Source organism: Grampus griseus (genome assembly GCF_964374135.1).
Source record: "Grampus griseus genome assembly, chromosome: 8".
Classification (NCBI taxonomy): Eukaryota; Metazoa; Chordata; class Mammalia; order Artiodactyla; family Delphinidae; genus Grampus; species Grampus griseus.
In genome coordinates this window covers 92,955,295-92,967,314 of record NC_139002.1, presented here as the reverse complement: position 1 = coordinate 92,967,314, position 12,020 = coordinate 92,955,295, and the positions used below count along the sequence as shown (strand labels likewise).

General features: G+C 38.7%; 1 pseudogene across 1 annotated transcript in view; it reads left to right on the top strand.

Annotated features, from left to right (window-relative positions):
* Window positions 1-3,687: 3,687 nt before the first annotated feature.
* Window positions 3,688-12,020, top strand: part of LOC309826133 (small ribosomal subunit protein uS17-like) — a 138,170-nt pseudogene continuing 129,837 nt past the window's right edge. The window contains exon 1 of the transcript in view: window positions 3,688-4,156. The product of the transcript in view is annotated as a small ribosomal subunit protein uS17-like (transcript). The remainder of the gene's footprint in view (window positions 4,157-12,020) is intronic.

Here is a 12,020-nt window from a genome sequence, read left to right as displayed (position 1 = left end):
TATGCATGGCCAGGTCTTTCACCCCCTTCTGGTTATTGCTCAAATATAACATTTCTAGGGAGCTCTTACCTTACTTAAATTTATCTTTTCCAGAATGGTAACTCTTTCATGCTTTTTACCCGCACACTACACTATGTATTATCAACTCTTAGACATCAACGTTATGAGAAGAAACATCGTGTATGTGCTAGAAGAAAACAAAAAAAAATTAAACTACGACTGTAAAACTTGACTGTAAAATTCATCCTGATTTCAGAGATATTTAAAATATGTAGAATTACATTTTGTTAACCCTAAAATGCACATTGTTTTGCTCTTTTAATATCTCTATTTATTTGGCTTGTGGTGTGTCTCCTTCCACTATGAGGTAAACTCCAGTGGGGTACAGATTTCTTTATGGTTTTATATTATTTCCCCCAGTGTCTCAATCAGTGCTTGGAACACAGTTAATAATAAATACTGGTTGAAAAAATGGATGCTGGAGATTCCCAGGGTCATTAGTAATAAACTTGCCTTCTAAAAGTTCCCTGTATCATTTAAATGATAAAATAATTAATGTAATATTAAATAATTTTTAATTCTCTCAAAGTAACTCAACATATGTTGTCTCTTTTGCTTACCCCTATGGATAACATTGTGTAGAGAAGGAAAGTGCCTTATCCGAGACATGGCTATGGTCAAACAAGGATTCAGAGTCAATCTTTTCTTTCCTATAGTATAAAATGTTGCAAATTCCTGTGGACAAGAAGTAAAGTGAGCAGATTGTGTTGAACTGATAGCTGCATTGAATTAACTGGGCCAGTCTGACAAGGTGGACAGATACTGATGGATTCAGGGACATGGTTGACTGTGGTCAGTTGTTATAAAAGTGTTGACCCTTGTGCTTAGCATGTCACATAAAACTGGCCAGAGAATGGATGAGATATGGTGCCCATAAAAGTCATCACATGGGCCAAGGGAAAAATAAAGCCAAGGGACGTCCATGTGAAATATGTTGGAAGCAGCTGAGAAATTAAAAGACTTAAAAAATAAATAGATGAATAGATAACATATGTTCACATATAAATTTATTTAAAACAAATATACATGAATCGATGTTATGTTATATAAAGTATATATAACAAAATAATTTTTATACTTAAACATTTCAAAAAAGGATTTTGTAAAAAAAGGATTCATATAATATTTTTTAAATAGTATGGTTCCTACAATCTTTTCCATCCCCCCATTTCTCCATCAGTAACAATAACAGTTAACAATCGTTATTTTTTTTTAATATTTATTTATTTTCCTTATTTTTTTGGCTGTGTCGGGTCTTAGTTGCAGCACACAGGATCTTCCTTGAGGCACACGGGGTCTTTCATTACGGTGTGCAGTCTCTTTGTTGCAGTGCTCAGGCTTCTCTCTAGTTGGGGCATGCGGGTTTTCTCTTCTCTAGTTGTGGAGTGCAGGCTCCAGAGCACGTGAGCTCAATAGTTGCGGTGCGTGGGCTTAGTTGCCCCACGGCACATGGGATCTTAGTTCCCCGACTAGGGATTGAACCCATGCCCCCTGCATTGGAAGGTGGATTCTTTACCACTGGACCACCAGGGAAGTCCCCAATTGTTATGTTTTTACACACATATTCTAAACCCACTCAAATACATACAGAGTGTTATTGTTGTTTTGTTTAACAAAAATGTTATCCTAGTATACATAAATTTTCATAAACTGTTTTATTCACTCAAATCAATCTTCTCCCATGAGAATATATACAAATTACACTTTTTTAAAAAGCTATATCTTATTAAATAGTATGAATGTATTGTAATTAATTTAATCAGGCTACTTTATTTCATTAGTGTGTGTTTTTCTCACTGCGTATAATGTACAACTATCACCTAAATATTTGTTAACTGTACACTCTGTGTTTCCCTCTTCTTATTGTTTTCCCATGAAAGTCTCCTTCACACACGTTTCTTAGTTGTGCCTTGTATCTTCTTGTTCTGAGATGGAGGATTAAATGTTCAAAAAGGAAAGTAGTCACCATGGTAAATGTATGTTTGACCTGAGAGCAAGTTTGCTTGTTTGTTTTAAGCTATCGCTTATATATTTACTGGTTTGATTTTACATTGATAAAGCCCATTTCAAAAAATTGAACAATAAAATGTTAAACTTGGGAAACTCTGAAATTTTATAGTCTGACTTCCCACTTCATGCAAATCCTTCTTTGTAGACCTTTATACCTTCTCATAAGCTTCTTTCTCTGCCTGAAAATGAACTTTGGTTCCTTCAACTAAAATCTCTCTACCATTTAAGCTCAACTTATGACATCACCTCCAAGAAGCTTTCTCTGATTGCCCCAAGGCATTAAGATGTCCCTCTGGTGCTCGAAGAGCAACCCGTGTTTGCAAGGATCAGTATATTTTTCACTTGCTATTGTAATTGTGGATGTGATTTTCTATTTCCTCTGCTAGATTATAACCTCTCTCATTGGAAGGAGATCTGTCCTCTTTCACATCTGTGTTTCCAGTGCATAACATGATATATAGAGAAGTACTAACAACTCTTTTTCAGTAGAATAACTGATTAAATGAATACATATGCTACCTTCTTTTTAGACTTCTCCTTGCCTATGTGTGTGTGTGTGTGATATTTTAATAGACAATAGACATATGTGGTGCATCAGTTTGAGAAGTGGAATGCTTGTTGAAAGGATGGGACTTAACTTCAGATAATCTTACCGCTAACTTTAGATAATCTTACCGCTAACTTAACTTTAGATAATCTTACCGCTTAACTTTTAGATAATCTTACCGCTACCGTGTTGTGAAAGAAGAAAGAGAGAGGTGGTTATTTTTGCAGAGATGGCTTGTTTGCTTCAGTGTATTGGCGGAGCTCTCTTAACCTAGATTTCATTCTGTTTGCTCTCTTCATGTGAAACCATGCAGCTCATACCTACACATCTTTCTCTAATAAAAGAGTTGTCTTAAGGAAACAAATCAGCAGCTGTCAAGGGGGTGCCAGAATGAGTCATTTGCAGTCAAGATAGCCAATTCCCCATGCTGATGGATTCACCAACTTTTCAGGGCCTCTGAGAGTTCACCTGCTTGTCACAGAGCATAGCATTTAGGTTCAGCTTTGAAATGAGGAATGTCCCTTCACTGTGATTCAAGCTGATTGCCCCTTTGTCACCAGGTTTTAGCTTCTAGGATAAGGTTGTACCTTTCAGTCAAACAAGTACTGTTAGAGCTCAAGGTTAAAAGATTCACCTTGATGTTTTCTCCAGATAAGCTGTGATGGTAAAGACATTCTCAGGTAAGCAGCTGAGGTTCCATTTATGTGGAAAAGTGAACCCATTCTCCCAAATTCCAGGTAGTTCAACATAATCCAGTATGATAATTATTTCTTGGTTATGAAATAGCCAAGAACCTGAGAAAGCATCTAATCCTACTTGAGAGGAAACTGAAGCCCAAAGGGCTAAGAGTTTCTGTGGTCTCCCAGCCAGAACTGGCTGACACAATGCTCAAATCCAAGTATGATATCCTTGTCACTTTACTAGAAACACACCCTTTCTTCTTATTCTCCCTTATAGGCTGGTACTGGAGGTTTATATGACTACCTGGTGGGCAGTAAGGATATTGAATGGTTAGGGAAGTTTGTAAAAAAAAAAAGGGTACCCTGGCTTTTTTTCAGGCAGCTGGGAGGATGGCAGACATTCAGACTGAGTGTGCCTACCAAAAGCAACTGACCATCTTTCAAAATAAGAAGAGGGTCCTGCTTGGAGAAACTGTCAAGGAGAAGCTCCCATTATACTACAAGAACATTGGTCTGGGCTTCAAGACACCAAAGGAGGCCATGGAGGGCACCTACATTGACAAGAAATGCCCTTTTACTGGTAATGTCTCCATCCGAGGGCGGATCCGCTCTGGCGTGGTGACCAAGATGAAGATGCAGAAGACCGTTGTCATCCACCGACACTACCTCCACTACATCCGAAAGTACAACTGCTTCTAGAAGCACCACAAAAACATGTCTGTGCACCTTTCCCCCTGCTTCAGGGATGTCGGAATCAGCGACAGTGTCACAGTGGGCGAGTGCCGGCCCCTGAGCAAGATGGTGCACTTCAACATGCTCAAGGTCAACGAGGATGACGGCACCAAGAAGCATTCCAGCAGTTCTAAGACTGGACCACTGCCCACTGCCCCAAACAAAATAATTTATTTTCCCAGTCAAAAAACAAACAAAGAAACAAAAAAACTGCACCCTGGGTCTTTCTTTCCCTCTTTCCTGTTTTTAGAAGTGATATAGTGTAGTGTAGTGATATAGTGTAGCATTTAAGTGTAAAAACCCTGAAGCCAGACCACACAGTTTAGAACGCAGGATTCATCACTTACTAGCGAAAGAAAGGAGTGTGTTAATCTGTCTGTGCCTCAGTGTTCTCAGCACTAAAATGGGATAGCCATATGTTTGTTGAGAAGTTTAAAAGAGTTAATTAAAGCCAAGTACTTAGAACAATGACTAGCACAGAGTAAGCTCTCAGTAAATATTACCTGTGTTTATTCATAGGTGTATATGGGAATGGGATGAAAACTACTGTCCTCCCCTCTCTATCTTTGTGTTTAGAATTAAAGTGAGCTCTTTGTTTTGCTGTATATTTCTCAAGGTTTCAACTTTATTTCCTTTGCTTGGGTATAATCTTAGGCCCTCTGCTTTTATCTGAATCGTGAGGGAATAAACATAGAGTGGTATCTATCTAAGAGCATGGGTTTGGGTGTCAGTCAGACTGCCGTTTTGGAATGACTGGAGTCAGTCCATTTGTTTGCCAGAACTGCTATCTAAGGCCTTATAGAATATTTTACGTATCAACAACGTAATGTCGTAGAGGCTCAAGAGACCCACTTTATGGCAAAGGCAGTGTGAAAGTTTATATATGTCTATAGAATCCACTTGTCCTCTCATATACCACACCACCCAGAAGCTGTTGGCCTAATACAGCAGTATACTGAGTTGTTAAAGGCACAGCTAAGGCACCAACTTGGAGACAATATGCTGTGAAGATGGGGTGTCATCCTCTAAGACAGCGGTCCCCAACCTTTTTGGTACCAGGGACCAGTTTTGTGGAAGATAATTTTTTCACAGATGGAGAGGGAGAGGAGAACAGTTCAGGCAGTAATGCGAGCAAAGGGGACAGAAGGGGAGCAGCAGATGAAGCTTCGATGGCTTGCCCACCGCTTACTTCCTGCTGCGTGACTGGTACTGCGGCCCAGGGGTTGGGGACCCCTGCTCTAGGACATTACATGTACCTTATATCAACATCCATCATATGATGCTGCCTCCAATAGATAGAGAATATTGGTCTGAGAAATAATAGATATGGGCAAGAAGACTGCACTTTTCATTATTTCCAATGTTCTACTTGGGGAATTTGTGGTCACTCAAATCCCCTTAATTCTGTGCTCTTCTAGATTAGAAGTTATGGTCTCCAGAAAGAGAAATGCTTCCCCCAGGCAATCAGCAAGAGATCCATTTAACTTTGAGCTAAGACCGCATTGTGGGCTCCTCCTGCCAAGGGACCAACAGGGAGGAATAAAATTCACAATCTTGGTAGGCGTAATTGACCTGGATCATGAAGAGGAGGTAGGGCTGCTGTCACACAATGGGAGCAGGAAGAAATATGTTAGACATCCAAATTATCCACTTGGATATCTCTTAGTTCTCCCTTGTACAATTTTGATGATACATGGATAAGTTTAGTGGTCAGTGCTTTCGACTGACATGGAAAGCAGAAATACAGACTTCTCAGGGATGAGGGTCTTGTTCATTCCACATGGTGAACCACCAAGACCCACAGTGATGCTAGCTGACAGTGAAGGGAATCTAGAATGGATAGTATTGGATGAAGATAATGATAATCAGTTGTAGGTTCAAGACCCAGTTATAGCAGCAGGGGCTGCAGTTCATCCTCCTAATCTCCCACTTCTGAGTTTCTTCCAGCAGAAGAGGCCCACCCAGAGCCTTGAAGTGATATAATGTAAGTGAATTCAAATGTCTTCAGGCATCGGCTTTGATAGACTCTGTGTTGTGCTACATGGATCTCTCTTTTAGGACTGATATAGTTACCCAACTACTGATCAGGCTGTGGGCTGACAACTTTCAGTTATCAGGTTAGGAAGGTTGACTAACCCCGTTTTGCGGGGTATCCTATTTCCGATTACTGATGGTCTCAGTGGTATAAAGCTGGACCCCTCACCTTAACTTGTGACGACCCTGAAGGACTACCCTAGGTTCAGAGCTCCCTGTAGGGTTGTCTGAGGCCTTAATTGATACTGCATTGCAGCCTGACTTCTCCCTGCATTCAATCCTGCTTTCTTTTTCTTTTCCCTCCAGATATTAATACTAAGAATAGTCCCTATTAAACTTTCTGCATGCTATTCTTTATCTCAGGGTTCCTGGGGACTTCTACTGATGATGCTACCTGAATATACACCCAAATAAGTAGGAAACAAGATAGGCACAAAACATTCATTTCAGCAGTGATTGTAAGAAAAAAATGCCATTAGCAAGGCTGGTCTGCTCATTGAATAACCTATGGTACCCTTAAAAGGCAGTACCACAAAACAATCAAAAAGAATAAAGAAGATATCTATGAAGTATATGGAGACAGTCCATATTTTAAAGTGAAAAAGGAAATAAAGAAAGGTTCAGAACAGTGTACATAATATGCAAACTTTTGTATAAAAGAAAAGGAAATAAATATAAAAAATAATTATCGGCCAATTTTGATGTACTAGATAATGAAGTAATAAATGAAAATGGCTACACACTGAGGATGAGTGTGAATAAAATGAAAAGATATAATGACTAGAATTATCTGGAAATACAATAAACCTTAAAATTGAATTCAGATATCAACATATAAACATAATTGCACTTTAAATTAACAACATAAACACATTAAAGGCAGTAATTATTTCAAGAAACTGTGGAACACAATACTCTATCCCTAATATGATATATTTAAAGGGAAAAAGAAAAAAAATAGATATGGCTTAGTGGGATTATTGTTAATAGTAAGTTTGGGAGATTAGTTGAAGATGGCGGAGTAGAAGGATGTGTGCTCACTCACTCTTGCCAGAGCATCAGAATCACAATTAACTGCTGAACAATCATTGACAGGAAGAACCTGGAACTCACCAAAAAAGATACCCCACATCCAAAGACAAAGGAGAACCTGCAATGAGGTGGTAGGCGGGGCACAATCACAATAAAATCAAATCCCATAACCACTGAGTGGGTGAGTCACAAACTGGAGAACAATTATATCACAGAAGTCCACCCACTGGAGTGAAGGTTCTGAGCCCCACGTCAGGCTTCCCAGCCTTGGGGTCTGGCAAAGGGAGTTGGAATTCTCAGAGAATCAGACTTCGCAGGCTAGCGGGATTTGATTGCACAACTCTGACAGGTCTGGGGGAAACAGAGGGCACACACAAGATTGTGTGTGCATCAGGACACAGAGGGAAGGAGAGTGACACCATAGGAGACTGAACCAGACCTACCTGCTAGTGTTGGAGTGTCTCTTGCAGAGGCGGGGAGTGGCTGTGGCTCACTGTGAGGACAAGGGCACTGGCAGCAGAAGTTGTGGGAAGTACTCCTTGGTGTGAGCCCTCCCAGAGTCCGACATTAGCCTCACCAAAGGGCCTGTAGGCTCCAGGGCTGGGTGCCTCAAGCCAAACAACCAACAGGGAGGTAATTCAGCCCCACCCATCAGCACACAAGCAGATTAAAGTTTTACTGAGCTCTGCCCACCAGAGCAGCACCCAGCTCTACCCACCACCAGTCCCTCCCATCAGAAAACTTGCACAAGCCTCTTATATAGCCTCATCCACCAGAGGGCAGACAGCAGAAGCAAGAAGAACTACAGTCCTGCAGCCTGTGGAATGAAAACCATATTCACAGAAAGATAGAGAAAATGAAAAGGCAGAGGACTATGTACCAGGTGAAGGAACAAGATAAAACCCTAGAAAAACCACTAAATGAAGTGGAGATAGGCAACCTTCCAGAAAAAGAATTCAGAATAACGATAGTGAAGATGATCCAGGACCACAAAAAAAGAATGGAGGCAAAGATCTAGAAGATGCAAGAAATGTTTAACAAAGAGATAGAAGAATTAAAGAACAAACACCTAGAAGAATTAAAAAACAAAAAAACAGACATGAACAATACAATAACTGAAATGAAAAATACACTAGAAGGAATCAATAGCAGAATAACTGAGGCACAAGAACGGTTAAGTGACCTGGAAGACAGAATGGTGGAATTCACTGCCATGTAACAGAATAGAGAAAAAGAATGAAAAGAAATGAAGACAACCAAAGAGACCGCTGGGACAATATTAAATGCACCAACATTTACATTATAGGGGTCCCAGAAGGAGAAGAGAGAGAGAAAGGACCCGAGAAAATATTTGAAGAGATTATAGTTGAAGACTTCCCTAACATGGGAAAAGAAATAGCCACCCAAGTCCAGGAATCACAGAGAGGTCCCAGGCAGGATAAACCCAAGGAGAAACACACCAAGACACATAGTAATCAAATTGACAAAAATTAAAGACAAAGAAAAATTATTGAAAACAAGGGAAAAATAACAAATAACATACAAAGGAATTCCCATAAGGTTAACAGCTGATTTCTCAGCAGAAACTCTACAAGCCAGAAGGGAGTGGCATGATATATTTAAAGTGATGAAAGGGAAGAACCTAAAAGCAAGATTACTCTCAATGTCAAAGATCTCATTCAGATTCAATGGAGAAATCAAAAGCTTTATAGACAAGCAAAAGCTAAGAGAATTCACCACCACTAAACCATCGTTACAACAAATACTAAAGGAACTTCTCTACGTGGGAAACACAAAATAAGGAACCTACAAAAACCTAAAACAATTAAAAAAATGGTAATAGAAACATACATATAAATAATTACGTTAAATGTGAATGGATTAAATGCTCCAACCAAATAACACAGGCTCACTGAATGGTTACAAAAACAAAACCTGTATATATGTTGTCTACAAGAGACCCACTTCAGACATAGGGACACATACAGACTGAAAGTGAAGGGATGGAAAAAGATATCCCATGCAAATGGAAATCAAAAGAAAGCTGGAGTAGGAATACTAATATCAGATAAAATAGACTTTAAAATAAAGAATGTTACAGGAGACAAGGAAGGACACTACATAATGATAAAGGGATCAATACAAAAAGATATAACAATTATAAATATATATGCAAGTAACATAGGAGCACCTCAATACATGAGGCAAATGCTAACAGCTATAAAAGAGGAAATCAACAGTGACACAATAATAGTGGGGGAATTTAACACCTCACTTACACCAATGGACAGATCATCCAGACAGAAGATTAGTAAGGAAACAGAAACTTTAAATGACACAATAGACCAGGTACATTTAATTGGTATTTATAGGACATTCCATCCGGAAATATCAGATTACACTTTCTTCTCAAATGCTCATTGCCCATTCTCCAGGATAGATCATATCTTGGGTCACAAATCAAGCTGCGGTGAATTTAAGAAAATTGAAATCATATGAAGCATCATTTCTGACCACAACACTATGACATTAGAAATAAATTACAGGGAAAAAAGCATAAAAAACACAAACACATGAAGGCTAAACAACATGCTACTAAATAATCAAGAGATCTCTGAGGAAGTCAGAGGAAATCAAAAAATACCTACAGGCAAATGACAATGAAAACATGATGATCCAAAGCATATGGGATGCAGCAAAAGCAGTTCTAAGAGGGAAGTTTAGAGTAATACAATCCTACCTCAAGAAACAAGAAAAATCTCAAATAATCTAACCTTACACCTAAAGGAACTAGAGAAAGAACAAACAAAACCCAAAGTTAGTAGAAGGAAAGGAATCATAAAGATCAGAGCAGAAATAAATGAAATAGAAACAAAGAAAACAATAGCAAAGATCAAAAAAACTAAAGTCTGTTTCTTTGAGAAGATAAACAAAATTCATAAACCTTTAGCCAGACTCATCAATAAAAAGAGGAAGAGGACTCAAATCAATGAAATTAGAACTGAAAAAGGAGAAGTTACAATGTACACTGCAGAAATAAAAAGCATCCTAAGAGACTACTACAAGCAACTCTATGCCAGTAAAATGGACAACCTGGAAGAAATGGACAAATTCTTAGAAAGGTATAACCTTCCAAGACTGAACCAAGAAGAAATCGAAAATATGAACAGAGCAATCACAAGTAATGAAATTGAAACTGTGATGAAAAATCTTTCAACAAACAAAAGTCCAGGACCAGATGGCTTCAGAGGTGAATTCTATCAAACCTTTAGAGAAGAGCTGACACCCATCCTTCTCAAACTCTTCCAAAAATTTGCAGTGGAAGGAACACCCCCAAACTCATTCTATGAGGCCACCATCACCCTGATACCAAAACCAGACAAAGATACTACAAAGAAAGAAAATTACAGACCAATATCAATGATGAATACAGATGCAAAAATCCTCAACCAAAAAATAGAAAACAGAATCCAATAACACATTAAAAGAATCATACATCATGATCAAGTGGGATTTACCAGGGATGCAAGGACTCTTCAATACATGCAAATCAATCAATGTGATACACCATATTAACAAATTGAAGAATAAAAACCATATGACCATCTCAGTAGATGCAGAAAAAGCTTTTGACAAAATTCAACACCCATTTATAAGAAAAACTATCCAGAAAGTGGGCATTGAGGGAACCTACCTCAACATAATAAAGGCCATATAAGGCAAACCCACAGCAAACATCATTCTCAATGGTGAAAAACTGAAAGCATTTCCTCTAAGATCAGGAACAAGACAAGGATGTCCACTCTCACCACTATTATTCAACATAGTTTTGGAAGTCCTAGCCATGGCAATCAGAGAAGAAGAAAAAAATAAAAGGAATACAAATTGAAAAGAAGTAGTAAAACTGTCACTGTTTGCAGATGACATGATACTATATATAATCCTAAAGATGCCACCAGAAAACTACTAGAGCTAATCAATGAATTTGGTAAAGTTGCAGGATACAAAATTAATGCACAGAAGTCTCTTGCCTTCCTATACACTAACAAAGAAAGATCAGAAAGAGAAAGTAAGGAAACAATCCCACTCACTATTGCAACAAAAAGAATAAAATACCTAGGAATAAACCTACCTAAGCAGGTAAAAGACCTGTACTCAGAGAACTATAAGACACTGATGAAATAAATTAAAGACAATACAATCAGATGGAGAGATTTACCATGTTCTTGTATTGGAAGTATCAGTATTGTGAAAATGACTAAACTACCGAAAGCAATCTACAGATTCAAGGCAATCCCTACCAAATTACCAATGGCATTTTTTACAGAACTAGAACAAAAAATCTTAAAATTTGTCTGGAGACACAAAACACTCCAAATAGCCAAAGCAATCTTGAGGGTAAAAAACGGAGTTGGAGGAATCAGACTCCCTGACTTCAGACTATATTACAAAGTTACAGTAATCAAGACAATATGGTACTGGCAGAAAAACAGAAATATAGATCAAAGGAACAGGATAGAAAGCCCAGAGATAAACCCACGCACCTACGGTCAACTAATCTATGAAAAAGGAGGCAAGGATATACAATGGAGAAAAGACAGCCTCTTCAATAAGCGGTGCTGGGAAAACTGGACAGCTACATGTAAAAGAATGAAATTAGAACACTCCCTGACACCATACACAAAAATAAACTCAATTTCACGTCAGGCGTGAGTGAAATTGCAGCCTGCCCTCCACCTCCTATTGCTGACGATCCTTCAGCTCTACCATCTCCCACCTCCTCTCCCTCCTCCAGTCAGTAGTAACTCTTCTTCTCTGTTCACTCAGTGCCAGCCCCTATATGCCAGCTGTTGTACTGGACTGCTGTACTTTTCAAGGTACTCTGCTGTAAGATTAAAAATGTTTTCTTTATTTTTTCTGTTTTT